The sequence below is a fragment of the Hyla sarda genome, chromosome 7, assembly GCF_029499605.1.
Source record: "Hyla sarda isolate aHylSar1 chromosome 7, aHylSar1.hap1, whole genome shotgun sequence".
Classification (NCBI taxonomy): domain Eukaryota; kingdom Metazoa; phylum Chordata; class Amphibia; order Anura; family Hylidae; genus Hyla; species Hyla sarda.
The window spans coordinates 221,270,775-221,285,893 of record NC_079195.1 but is presented as its reverse complement, the minus strand read 5'-3'; the positions used below and the strand labels follow the sequence as shown (position 1 = coordinate 221,285,893).

The window sequence follows — 15,119 nt, the reverse complement described above, 5'->3', positions numbered from 1 at the left end:
GTAAATGTAATCTACTTTGCTTGTCTGATTGTCTTTTAGCTACTTATTTGCCAGCAGGATCCTTCATCAGAATCCACCATGTGTGAGCGAGCGATAAATTACCTCACAAAAGAGCTCCGCCGCCAAATGGTATGACGGGTGATAAAAGCACAATGTGATACCGGGGCCGGGATAGACCAGGGACGGTTCATACATTTTCACACTATTTTTCAACTCTATTTTCTTCTAAATAAATGACATCAAAAACAAATGACATCACTTTTCCCCATAGTCACATGACACGATAAGACGACCAGTTACTACTCCTCCCGCCTTCACGGTTTTAAACAAAACATGGCTGATCGCAGCTTTTACCTTCCTCGTCCAATTATTTATGACTCACTAAAAAAAAATCTGGGCCCCATAGCAAATTCTTAAACCCCCGAACCCAGTGTTTCCCAACCAGGGTGCCTCCAGCTGTTGCAAAACTACAACTCTCAGCATGCCCGGACAGCCGGGCATGCTGGAAGTTGTAGTTTTGCAACATCTGGAGGCACCCTGGTTGGGAAACACTGCCCTAACCTCTCGCTGTATTTTTCATTTTCCTCCCCGTACAGATCATCTGGGAAAGAGAAAACGCTTTAAAGGGTTACTCTGCCCCAAGATATCTTAACCCTATCCAAGGACCCCCGTGATCTCTGGGCTGGCGCCTCTGCATTCTGAACATGGAAGCTCGAAGCTTCTGTGTTCGTGATGTCAGACCACGCCCCCATTCTTTAAAGGGGTACTCCACTGCCAGGTACATTTTGTTACGAACGCTGTGTGAGGGCTCTGGGGGTTGTGACGTCATGAACACGCCCCCTAGTGATGTCACGTCGCGCCCGCTCAATGCAAGTCTATGGGAGGGGGCCCCTCCCATAGACTTGCATTGAGGGGACGTGGCATGGTGTCACTAGGGGGGCGTGGCCATGACGTCACAACCCCTGTAGCCCGCACCCAGCATTCGGAACAAAATGTTTTGGACGCTGGGGCAGTGGAATATCCCTTTAATGTCTATGTGAGGGGGGGTTGGGGACAGCTGGTACAGAAACATGAATGAAGGGGGCGTGGCGGCTGTGGTCTCCCGTAATCCAGGGCGGAACGGAGTCCGCTCCGTGCACCGGATGCCTGCGGTGCTACACCGGAGATCGCTGGGGGTCCCAACAGTCACCCCCCACACTCAGACATCTTGGGGGAGATTCATCAAGATTTGTGCAGAGAAAAAGTCAGAGAAAAAGCCAGTTGCCCATAGCAACCAATCAGATTTCTTCTTTCATTTTTAAAATGGTCTCTGAAAAATAAAAGAAGCGATCTGATTGGTTGCTATAGGCAACTGGGTAACTCTTCCTCTGTATAGATCTTGATGAATCTCCCCCCCTTATCCTCTATCCTTTGGATAATGGCGGAGTACCCCTTGAAGAGCCTATGCACACTACGGAAATTCAACAGGGTTAATTCAGATTGGAATTTGCCCCTAAAACAAGACCTGGGAGAAAGAAAGACTATCACCCGATAGACAATAGGAAATGTAATATTCATATGGGGGGAGATTTATCAAAATCTGTTTAGAGGAATAGTTGTACAGTTGCCCATAGCAACCAATCAGATCGCTGCTTTCATTTTTAAAGAGGCCTGTGAAAAATGAAAGAAGCTATCTGATTGGTTGCTATGGGCAACTTTTCCTCTGCACAGCAGGTTTTGCTAAAGCTCCCCCATGGACCTGTGTGAAGTAACACAGTTCTGAGAGAGGTTCCTGTTGAGAAAAACAGGGACTTGACACGGGTTCGACACAGTTAAAAATCTTTTGTACTATGGCGCTTTGTTCCAAAAAATTTAAGCAACAGCGCCCCCCTAGTGTAAATGTAACTAGTAAGCTTTAATTGCATCATCTAAGTGATGTAAGCTTTGTGACATGGGCAGGGCAAAGGCAAAATGGGCAGCTGCCTAGAGTACACTCGTGATGGGGGCACCGCTCTGCCCGTTGTAAGAAAGTTAGCAATCAGCAAGCATCTGAAGAACCCGCCCAGCCAGAACCACCGTCATATGAGGAGGGGGTTTGTTACAGTGTGTCACCCCAGTAATAAGGAGATTACATGAGGAGGAGGGTTGTTACAGTGTGTCACTGCAGTAGTAAGGAGATTAAATGAGGAGGAGGTTTGTTACAGTGTGTCACCCCAGTAATAAGGAGATTACATGAGGAGGAGGTTTGTTACAGTGTGTCACCCCAATAGTAAGGAGATTACATGAGGAGGAGGTTTGTTACAGTGTGTCACCCCAGTAGTAAGGAGGTTACATGAGGAGGAGGTTTGTTACAGTGTGTCACCCCAGTAGTAAGGAGATTACATGAGGAGGAGGTTTGTTACAGTGTGTCACCCCAGTAGTAAGGAGATTACATGAGGAGGAGGTTTGTTACAGTGTGTCACCCCAGTATTAGGTGATTACATGAGGAGGTTTGTTACAGTGTGTCACCCCAGTAGTAAGGAGATTACATGAGGAGGAGGTTTGTTACAGTGTGTCACCCCAGTAGTAAGGAGATTAGATGAGGAGGGGGTTTGTTACAGTGTGTCACCCCAGTAGTAAGGAGATTACATAAGGAGGGGGTTTGTTACAGTGTGTCACCCTAGTAGTAAGGAGACTACATGAGGAGGAGATTTGTTACAGTGTGTCACCCCAGTAGTAAGGAGATTACATGAGGAGGGGGTTTGTTACAGTGTGTCACCCCAGTAGTAAGGTGATTACATGAGGAGGGGGTTTGTTACAGTGTGTCACCCCAGTAGTAAGGTGATTACATGAGGAGGAGGTTTGTTACAGTGTGTCACTACAGTAGTAAGGAGATTACATAAGGAGGAGGTTTGTTACAGTGTGTCACTCCAGTAGTAAGGAGATTACATAAGGAGGAGGTTTGTTACAGTGTGTCACTCCAGTAGTATGGTGGGGTGTGTTAAAGGGCGGAGCCAATGGGTGGCAAAAATCCTTGCACCAGCCTGGACATGGGGCATTATCCTGCTGGAAGTATCATCAGATGATGGGTCCACTGTGGTCATAAAGAGATGGACACAGGACATGGTAAGTAACAATACCCAGGTAGGCTGTGGGGTTTATACCAGGTACTAAGGGGCTCAAAGTGTGGCCAAAAAATGTCTCCCCACCATTACACCCCCACCAGCGAGAATCGTGTATGTACGTCATAGATGCACATCCTCACTTGGACAGGCCTAAGCGTCACCTCCTCCGTCATCCCTGCTATTTCCCATCTTTCCGTATCCAGACGTGTTTTATTGCAGAATATGTGAGTAAAATAGGACATTTTGTTTCCTAGACAAACACCCCGGCGGTGTAAACATTTATACACTGTAGGAGGGGGGGGGGGGGGTATGGCGGGACAAAACAAATCGGCGATCATTACTGTAAATGTCACTGCTGATTGTTGCCCACGGCAACTAGGAAATATCCATAAAAACTCTGTTCTCTGCTATTAAACACCAACATTCGCCATCAGTCGGAGTCGCGGCTGCCCACGCGGCGAGGGGAGGATCTGCTTTATGTGCCGAGGACAGACCGGAATTGGATTTTACGTCGTGTGATGGAGGGATTTTTTTTATAGACATATATAGATGACCCAGCTTCTAGGTCTCCAAATTGTGGACCTGTAGCTGTTGCAAAACTACAACTCCCAGCATGCCCGGACAGCCAACGGCTGTCCGGGCATGCTGGGAGTTGTAGTTTTGCAACAACTTGAGGGCAACAGTTTGGAGATCACTACTCTATGGGGTATTGAGTGCTAAATGATGAGGAGCAAAATAACAAAATGTGAAAAAAGTGAAAGGGTCTGAAAACTTTTAGGTAGTAAGCAGGTAGGTAAAGCCTCCATTATTGATCTCTTTGAGCTATTGGATAGCTGCTCCCTCTCTCTTAGTAGTGTCCTTGTGGCTAGGTAAGCATACCCCCTTATTAGGTAGATTGGTAGAACACCCCACTTTAGATACATGGGTATGTGGTAGCGGGGTGTGATGAGGGCAGATGGCATTAACCTCTGTGTTCGTGCCGCCAGGGCGTGGTTCAGCCTAAAACCACCCGAAGGTATACCGCTGAATCCTGGGCTAGGCACGGGGGGCAATAAAGACTCCGACGCGAAATTATGCACAACGGTAGCTTTACTGAGGTAGACAGATGGTAAAGTCTATATAGTTCAGCCAAGGCCCTCGGAGGTGACCAGTGACACAGAGACCTTAAGGGCTTGCTGGGACTTGTAGTAGGACTGGACAATTGAATGCAGACCACGCTGACTTGACAGATGGCAGGGACTGACTTGACTTGAAATCTGTGACTTTAACTTACTTGACTTGATGGCGGCTGCAGGACTGGACTTTGAGGTCTCCAACACTCTGGACATACACACTAGACGACTGCACTGGACCTCAGCCAAGAGCGAAACTCCAAGAGAGAGAAGAGAGAGAAGCTCCACCCAGGGGGAGACTAGCAGGGAGCCCATAGGTCACTCTTGGGGTCACCTGGTCACTGGTGCCTCCTGGGTAACAATCACATGACATGACTCTTAAAAATACAACACATTTTTATAAAACAATACACTGCAGAACATATGTACAAGGGGGAAACAGGTGCAAGGGGCCCTGGGGACACTGAAGGAGGCTGCCTGACAGGACAGCAAGGGTACGGGGTAACATCTCCTGTACTGGGCCACCACAGGTAGACCACCCTACTTTAGATACATGGGTAGACCACCCCAATATGGTAGATAGGTATACCAACCCCATAAGGTAAATAAATAGACCACCCCACTTTAGATGCATAGGTAGACCACCCCATAAGGTACATAGGTAGACTACCACTCTTTAGATACATAGATAGACGACCCCCATAAGGTAGATAGGTAGACCACCCCACTTTAGATACATAGGTAGACTGACTCCATTAGGTAGATAGGTAGACCACCCCACTTTAGATACATAGGTAGACCACCCCATAAGGCAGATAGGTAGACCACCCCATAAGGCAGATAGGTAGACCACCCCACTTTAGATACATAGGTAGACCACCCCATAAGGCAGATATGTAGACCCCCCCACTTCAGATACATAGGTACACGACCCCCATAAGGTAGATAAGTAGACCACCCCACTTTCGATACATAGGCAGGCCACCCCATAAGGCAGATAGGTAGACCACCCCACTTCAGATACATAGGTACACGACCCTCATGAGGAAGATAAGTAGACCACCCCACTTCAGATACATAGATAGACGACCCCCATAAGGTAGATAGGTAGACCACCCCACTTTTGATACATAGGCAGGCCACCCCATAAGGTAGATAGGCAGACCCCCCCCCCCTTAGATATATAGATAAACCGCCCATTAGGTAGATTAGCAGACCATCCCCCATTAGGTAGATAGGAAATACCACCTCCCTTTCATTAGGTAGATAGGCAGACAACCCCCCACATGGGATCAGTGAACGGATCCTTCCTCACTCTAAAGCTGAGTTTTTTCAAACCAAAGTGTCTTCAGTTCTTGCAAAACTGCAACTCCAAGCATGCCCGGACAGCCTCATGATGGAAGTTGTAGTTTTGCAACAGCTGGAGGCACTCATGTTTGCACACACTGCTCTAAAGCATTGATCACAGTTCAGTTGTATTCTGCTCTTTGTCCACTAGATGGAGCCCTCAGATTTTTCCCTTGCCACTAAATTTCCATTTCTAGATTAATCATTCGCCGCCGTTTTCGCCGCTGGCAGAAGATGGAAATTTTCCGATTAACAACAATGTAATTTTTATCCACTATATTACTCTGTAAACAGTAAAACAATACAGTCTTCACATAAAACAGTTATTTGTTTCAAGACTACGCCAAATGATTTAACCGTGAAATGCGTAAAAGAAGATTTGTTTGATCCGACAGCAAAAAATAGTGACTCCTAGAAATACGGCGTGCTATACTGGCGCAATGTCACAGCCGCTGCCATTCCTCACCTTAAAGGGGTACTCCGGTGGAAAACTATTTATTTTAAATCAACTGGTGCCAGAAAGTTAAACAAATTTGTAAATGACTTCTATTAAAAAAACCTTAATCCTTCCAGTACTAATCAGCTGCTGTATGCTCCACAGGAAGTTGTGTAGTTCTTTCCAGTCTGACCACAGTGCTCTCTGCTGACACCTCTGTCCATGTCAGGAACTGTCCAGAGCAGGAGATGTTTCCTATGGGGATTTGCTCCTGTTCTGGACAGTTCCTAAAATGGACAGAGGTGGCAGCAGAGAGCACTGTGGTCAGACAGAAAGGAAATTCAAAAAGAAAAGAGCTTTCTCTGTAGTATACAGCAGCTGATAAGTACTGGAAGGATTAATATTTTTTTTTATAGAAGTAATTTACAAATCTGTTTAACTTTCTGGCACCTGTTGATTTAAAATAAATTGTTTTCCACCGGAGTACCCCTTTAAACCATACTGGCAGTGGCGTTAAACCCAGGTTGAAATCTGGGTTATATTACAGCAATTGAAATTAAAATTTTCGCCAATTTTTGTAATATTTCCAAATTGAACCCATATTCAATTCTGACACCCCTCCCCCTCCCCTGATAAAATCAAATATTCAGATCTGAATGAATTCCCTGTCTCCTTGGATTAAACATGATGTAGCAGAGCTGAATATGTCCTAACGCTGTGCACAGCAAACCATGTACTATATCCATCAGCAGGGTGTACTCCAGGACAGTAATCCCCATCCTGAGTCTCTCGGTTTATTGCAAAACTACAACTCCCAGCATGCCCTGACAGCCTGCAGTATTGTAGTTTTGCAACATGTCACGTCTTTATGGCAGCATGCAGCTGTCAGGGCATGCTGGGTGTTGTAGTTTTGCAACAGCTGGAGAAGCAACATGCTTAATACCACTGCTCTGGAGCAGCCTGCAGCTATCAGGGCATGCTGGGAGTTGTAGTTTTGCATCAGCTGAAGAGTTACAAGTTGTGAATAACAAATCTACAGCAGCCTATGAATCTCAGGGCATGCTGGGAGTTGTAGTTTTGGGACAGCCGGAGAATCACAAGTTGGGGATCACTATTTTATAGCCGATTGCAGCTGTCAAGGCATGCTGGGAGTTGTAGTTTTGGGACAGCCGGAGAGTCACAAGTTGGGGGATCACTATTTTATAGCCGATTGCAGCTGTCAGGGCATGCTGGGAGTTGCAGTTTATAAACAGCGGGAGAAAGACAAGTTGGGCATTACTGCTCAAGAGCGGTCTATGACTCTCAGGGCATGCTGGGAGTTGTAGTTTTGGAACAGCCGGAGAGTCACAAATTGGAGATCACACTTCTATAGCAGCCTGCAGCTTTCAGGAAATGCTGGGAGTTGTAGTTTTGTAGTGGCTGGAGAGCCACAAATTGAGGATCATTGTAAAAAAAAAAAGCATTCTGCCTCTGTCAGGGCATGCTGGGAGTTGTAGTGTTGCGGTGGCACGAGAGTCACCAATTGGGGGATCATTGCTTTAGAGCAGCCTGTATCTGTCAGGACTTTGTACTTTTGCAGTGGCCCAAGAGCCACGAATTGGAGGCCCCTGCTTGACAGCAGACCATGGCTGTCAGGACATGCTGGGAGTTGTAGTTATTCAACAGCTGGAGAGCCCTAACTTGGTTCCACTGCACTAGATATACAAAAATACTGTTACACAATTGCATTTAGTATCAAAACATGTTGTTCTGATACAGAATAATAATAATCCCTTACCCTGAGAACACTATATTGCTGTGCTTTCAAAGCAGAGTGCCTCCAGCTGTTGCAAAACTACAACTCCCAGCATGCCCGGACAGCCTTTGGCTGTCCGGGCATGCTGGGAGTTGTTGTTTTGCAACAGCTGGAGGCACTCTGCTTGGAAAACACTGCAATATGGGATCTTGGCTTCCTTATTTCCCCCCTGACTATGTAGGTAGTCGTCTCCTGTGTGCGCACTCTGCCAGCTCCTCTCTGCCCCCTATGGGCCGCTCGCTGCCCCCAGTGATGTATTTCTGGATCTTGTCCCTACATTCGCTTCCACTCGGTGAATTAATTTGCTAATTTGCAATAAGCTTCCAGGGATTTGCAGATGACAAACAGATATATTTGGCCATATATAGGAGATGCCAGTGGTCCGGGGCTCCTCTATGTATAACTCTATAGCAGTGATTTCTAGTCTGTGGCTCTCCAGCTGTTGCCGAACTATAACTCCCAGCATGCTAGGCGTTGTAGTTTTTGCAGCCCCTTGAGAACACACACACACACATATATATATATATTCCGATCCCATATAAATGGCAGCTGCAGTATACAGATAGAGCTGGAGGAGAAATGTATAACTACTATATATCCTGAGGTAATAGAGATAGCAGCAGTATACAGATAGAGTTGGAGGGGAGGTATATAACTACTATATATCCTGAGGTCATAGAGATAGCAGCAGTATACAGATAGAGCTGGAGGGGATGTATATAACTACTATATATCCTGATCCCATAGAGATAGCAGCAGTATACAGATAGATCTGGAGGGGAGGTGTATAACTTCTACATATCCTGATCCTATAGAGATAGCAGCAGCATACAGACAGAGCTGGAGGGGAGGTGTATAACTACTATATATCCTAATCCAATAGAGATAGCAGCAGTATACAGATAAGAGCTGGAGGGGAGTAAGAGCCCTGGTGTGACGGTGTTGGTGCAGCAGTGGATTTATCAGGTCTTAATGTTATTTTCTGTCATTTCCGTCTGTTCTCGGAGTTCTCCTTTAAGAAGCGCTGGACTTCCTATCACACAACATAACGTTACAGCTTTAAAAGTTTACAAGAACATTTCTTGCCGTATAAAACTCAAACCTCACAATTTGTTTGCGAAGGTTTAATGATTCGCCGTATATTAATTTTTATTTTACGGACAGAACCTGCAGATTGTAAAGTTTAATAAGGCATTATCTGATTATAATAAACGCCGCAAGCAGCGGCCTCCGGAATCTTCTCCAAATGACTCCGGTGGATGAGGATTCACTTCTGGCTGAATAAGAAAATAAAAGAGCGCACAGATGGCGGCCGCCATTACACCGGGAATTAGACTGCACCCTTTTTGGTATTATGCAAAATGCGTTTAGGTGAATAATAACATTAACTATTTCATCTGTTGCTTGGAGGCATCATCTTAACTTCATATGTATTTAGCGCATAAACGATAAGAACCGCCAAACCGAGGGGACGGACATGAGCCGCCATATCATTGTCTGTAGAAGATGGACTAATCCAATGTAAATAATATAACCACATAGGTAAATATTGTAGTTATATTCTTGTATATAGGAGGCAGTATTATAGTAGTTATATTCTTGTATATAGGAGCAGTATTATAGTAGTTATATTCTTGTATATAGGAGCAGTATTGTAGTAGTTATATTCTTGTATATAGGAGCAGTATTATAGTAGTTATATTCTTGTATATAGGAGCAGTATTATAGTAGTTATATTCTCATAGTAGGCAGTATTATAGTAGTTATATTCTTGTATATAGGAGCAGTATTATAGTAGTTATATTCCTGTATATAGGAGCAGTATTATAGTAGTTATATTCTTGTATATAGGAGGCAGTATTATAGTAGTTATATTCTTGTATATAGGAGACAGTATTATAGTAGTTATATTCTTGTATATAGGAGCAGTATTATAGTAGTTATATTCTTGTAGATAGGGGGGAGTATTATAGTAGTTATATTCTTGTATATAGGAGGCAGTATTATAGTAGTTATATTCTTGTATATAGGAGCAGTATTATAGTAATTATATTCTTGTATATAGGAGCAGTATTATAGTAGTTATATTCTTGTATATAGGAGCAGTATTATAGTAGTTATATTCTTGTATATAGGATAAGTATTATAGTAGTTATATTCTTGTATATAGGAGGCAGTATTATAGTAGTTATATTCTTGTATATAGGAGCAGTATTATAGTAGTTATATTCTTGTATATAGGAGCAGTATTATAGTAGTTATATTCTTGTATATAGGAGCAGTATTATAGTAGTTATATTCTTGTATATAGGATAAGTATTATAGTAGTTATATTCTTGTATATAGGAGCAGTATTATAGTAGTTATATTCTTGTATATAGGAGCAGTATTATAGTAGTCATATTCTTGTATATAGGAGGAAGTATTATAGTAGTTATATTCTTGTATATAGGAGCAGTATTATAGTAGTTATATTCTTGTATATAGGAGCAGTATTATAGTAGTTATATTCTTGTATATAGGAGCAGTATTATAGTAGTTATATTCTTGTATATAGGAGCAGTATTATAGTAGTTATATTCTTGTATATAGGAGGCAGTATTATAGTAGTTATGTTCTTGTATATAGGAGCAGTATTATAGTAGTTATATTCTTGTATATAGGAGCAGTATTATAGTAGTTATATTCTTGTATATAGGAGCAGTATTATAGTAGTTATATTCTTGTATATAGGGGGCAGTATTATAGCAGTTATATTCTTGTATATAGGAGCAGTATTATAGTAGTTATATTCTTGTATATAGGGGGCAGTATTATAGCAGTTATATTCTTGTATATAGGAGAAGTATTATAGTAGTTATATTCTTGTATATAGGGGCAGTATTATAGTAGTTATATTCTTGTATATAGGAGCAGTATTATAGTAGTTATATTCTTGTATATAGGAGCAGTATTATAGTAGTTATATTCTTGTATATAGGAGAAGTATTATAGTAGTTATATTCTTGTATATAGGGGCAGTATTATAGTAGTTATATTCTTGTATATAGGAGGCAGTATTATACTAGTTATATTCTTGTATATAGGAGGCAGTAATATATCAGTCCTACATATAGAGTCACAGTATTGTTGAATCCTCATGATCTATGTTTGTTGACACCTGTTGACCTATATTTTTGCTGTAGGGCATACAGTACTAACACAAGGAGAAAAATCTCATAATTGTACGATGGGGGATTATTCGTGTGCGGTATTATGCAAGCAATTGTCAGAATGACCTGGGAGCGGTTTTTCCCAAGTGTAATAGCTGTACTTGATTTCATTGCTTATAGCACGATGAGAATAGCCCTGTCCTGGGATGACTGCTCGCCTATGCATTATTAATGTGGACACATAGTCCGGGTGTCATTGTTATAGACAAGATGTGTGGCTGTTATAATACACAGAAGAAAGTGCCATGTGACAGGAGCCAGGAGAAAGTTTTGGGGGTCTGTAAACTCTTGTAACAGTTTTTATTGTTCCAGGACATAGATGATAAATGAATCTATAGTTTTTCTATAGCTCCTGTGCTAACCTGTGTGTGTCTGCTGGTTACCTGACCGCCTAGGAATAGGTAACCCTGACTGCAGGGACCTAAGGGGTTATGGAGAAAGGTTAGGTTTAGCTCTAGAGGCGCTGCAGACTCCAATGGAATTAAACCAAAGCCAGAGATGTAGCAGTAGTACAAAACACTGGGAGGTTTATTGCAATACATGAAACAATAAAGGTGATTACGCGTTTCGGGGGAGCCACCCCCTTCTTCAGATCAGAGTGATTCCCCGATCAGCTGTGCTCCCGTGCACTACTGTTAATATGGGTACCGCTGCTCCTGCGCCTTCCCAGGCTTCCTCCTCTGCTGAGGAGATACCAATGTGTTAGAGGGTGTGATGCAAAGGGCAGATGTTGTTACCCTAGGGCCAGATGGCATTCAATTCCTTGTTATTCGTGACGCCAGGGAATGGTTTATCCTCAATACCACACAAAGGTATACCGCTAGATCCTGGGCTAGGCACGGGGGCAATAATGTCTCGGACACCAAGTTACAGATAACGGTAGCTTTACTGAGGGTAGACAGATGGTAAAGTCTATACAGTTCAGCCAGGGCCCACGGAGGTGACCAGTGACTCAGATACCTTAAGGGCTTGCTGGGACTTGTAGAAGATGGGGTCAGTTTAAAGGGGTACTCTGTTGGAAAACTTTTTTTTTTCATATAATGAACTGGTGCCAGAAAGTTAAACAGATTTGTAAATTACTTCTATTAAAAAATCTTTACCCTTCCAGTACTTATTAGCAGCTGTATGCTACAGAGGAAATTCTGTTATTTTTGAATTTCTTTTTTGTCTTGTCCACAGTGCTTTGACTTGATGTCCGTATCAGGAACTATCCAGAGCCGGAGAAAATCCCCATAGCAAACCTATGCTGCTCTGGACAGTTCCTGTTACGGGCATCAGGTGTCAGCAGAGAGCACTGTGGACAAGACAAAAAAGAAATGATAAAAGAACAGAATTTCCTCTGTAGCATACAGCTGCTAAAAAGTACAGGAAGGGTAAAGATTTGTTTAACTTTCTGGTTCCAGTTGACTTATAAAGACCTAAAAAAAAGGTTTTCCACCGGAGTAACCCTTTAATGCAGGCCACATTGACTTGACAAATGGTGACTGTGATTAACTTGACTTGGCTAATGACTGACAATACTGAGACTGTGGCTTACTTGTAGCTGCTTGTGGCTGCAGACTGGGCCCTTACAGCCTTATGTCTGTCTAGCTGTTGCAAAACTACAACTCCCATCACGCCCTTACAGCTAAATGGCTATCCAGCTGTTTCAAAACTACAACTCCCATCATGCCCTGAGAGCCAGATGGCTTTCCAGCTGCTGCAAAACTACAACTCCAATCATTCCCTGACAGCCAGATGGCTATCCAGCTGTTGCAAAACTACAACTCCCATCATGCTCTGACAGCCTCTAGCTGTCAGGGTGTGATGGGAGTTGTAGTTTTGCAATAACTGGAGATCACGTTTCATTTGTCTGGTTATTGCACTATTTTCCCAGGCAGCAGTTCCTGTCCTAATGGTCCGAGCCTGGAGCTAGCGGAAAAACACAAAATGGCGCAGTCAGGCAGCTTTGGCGTGACGTGAAGAAGAGAATGGCGGTGTATTAAGACATAAGATTCTGAATGTAGATGTGTAATCGTCGCTAACAGGGACATCACAGGCCAGAATTATGATTAATTTAACTTTCTAACATCAAAGGGGAATATTTTCCAGGGTTTATTTAGCTGGCGCAGATTTCTGTTCTCTCAGGGCAACTGTGTTATAGGAGCAATAAACGTATAAAGCACAAAAAAGATGCCACAGATACTCCAAGTCTTTCTATCGATCTATCTATCTATCTATCTATCTATCTATCTATCTATCTATGTACACAAAAGTCCAGGCTGAGCAGCACATCAATTTAGGAAAAGAAACTTTGGTGCAAAGCAGCAGGTAGATCTCAGGTCAGTTTTACAATCTTTTTATTGGGTTTTCAAAACATAAACATAACAGACATTTATAACATAGAGTTAAACAGTCATGACATCTCTTACATGGGGGGATCCGTCACATAATATAATACCGTGTTTCTCCGAAAAAAAGACCGGGTCTTATATTAATTTTAGTCACAAAAAACACACTAGGGCTTATTTTCATCATGTGATGGGTGCAGCTCTGCCCCCCCCAACGTCCCCCGCCACCGGTATATCAGCCCAGCCCATTATCGGGGTGGGCTGCAATATAAGCCCTACCCCGAAAATAAGACCTAGGCCGGTGGTCTTCAACCTGTGGACCTCCAGATGTTGCAAAACTACAACTCCCAGCATGCCCGGACAGCCGTTGGCTGTCCGGGCATGCTGGGAGTTGTAGTTTTGCAACATCTAGAGGTCCGCAGGTTGAAGACCACTGACCTAGGCAATGCCCGGGCTGCAAATATTAAAAAACAAATTTTAACTCTACCTTCGTCCTCCGTTCCCCCGTTGCTAAGGAACCGGCCTCATGGTCCTTCCGCTGTTCTTGCTGCTTCCCTGGGATGGGAACGTCACAGAGCCTTCAGCCTATCACCGGCCGCAGCGATGTCCCGCCTCGGCCGATGATAGGCTGAGCCTACTGTCATGTAAGAAGCCGGCCGGCTCCTCACATGACAATGCGCTCAGCCTATCATCGGCCGAGGCGGGACATCGCTGCGGCCGGTGATAGGCTGAAGGCTCTGAGACGTCCCAACGGGGGAACGGAGGACGAAGGTACGGTAAGTTAAAGTTTGTTTTTTAATATTTGCAGCCCGGGCATTGCCTAGGTCAGTGGTCTTCAACCTGCGGACCTCCAGATGTTGCAAAACTACAACTCCCAGCATGCCCGGACAGCCAACGGCTGTCCGGGCAGGCTGGGAGTTGTAGTTTTGCAACATCTGGAGGTCCGCAGGTTGAAGACCACCGGCCTAGGTCTTATATTGCAGCCCACCCCGATAATTCAGCTAGGGCTTATTTTCGGGGTATTTTCGGGGAAACAGGGTATACATGCATATTACAAGGATATTATTGCAAGATTATGCGTATGCGACAATCAACCCTTCGATAGTAAGTTATGTAGAACAACAAGGAACTATTGAGTCCAAGGTAGGACTAGAGTAACGATGGAAACATAGTACCGTATATACTCGAGTATAGGCCGAGTTTTTCAGCACGATTTTTCGTGCTGAAAACACCCCCCTCGGCTTATACTCGAGTGAACTCCCCCACCCGCAGTGGTCTTCAACCTGCGGACCTCCAGAGGTTTCAAAACTACAACTCCCAGCAAGCCCGGGCAGCCATCGGCTGTCCGGGCTTGCTGGGAGTTGTAGTTTTGAAACCTCCGGAGGTCCGCAGGTTGAAGACCACTGCGGCCTTCAACATCATCCAGCCCCCTCTCACCCCCTTTAGTTCTGAGTACTCACCTCCGCTCGGCGCTGGTCCGGTGCTGCAGGACTGTCCGGTGAGGAGGTGGTCCGGTGAGGAGGTGGTCCGGGCTGCTATCTTCACCGGGGAGGCCTCTTCTAAGCGCTTCGGGCCCGGCCTCAGAATAGTCACGTTGCCTTGACAACGACGCAGATACGTCGTTGTCAAGGCAACGGCTCTATTCCGGGCCGGAAGCGCGGAGAAGAGGCGCCCCCGGTGAAGATAGCAGCCCGGACCACCTCCTCACCGGACCACCTCCTTACCGGACAGCCCTGCAGGACCGGACCAGCGCCGAGCGGAGGTGAGTACTCAGAACTAAAGGGGGTGAGAGGGGGCTGGATGA

General features: G+C 44.4%; 1 long non-coding RNA gene across 1 annotated transcript in view; it reads left to right on the top strand.

The window, feature by feature from the left end:
* Positions 1-1,699: 1,699 nt before the first annotated feature.
* Positions 1,700-15,119, top strand: part of LOC130283370 (uncharacterized) — a 48,319-nt gene continuing 34,899 nt past the window's right edge. The window contains exon 1 of the long non-coding RNA XR_008846675.1: positions 1,700-1,800. This is a non-coding gene — a long non-coding RNA (uncharacterized LOC130283370). The remainder of the gene's footprint in view (positions 1,801-15,119) is intronic.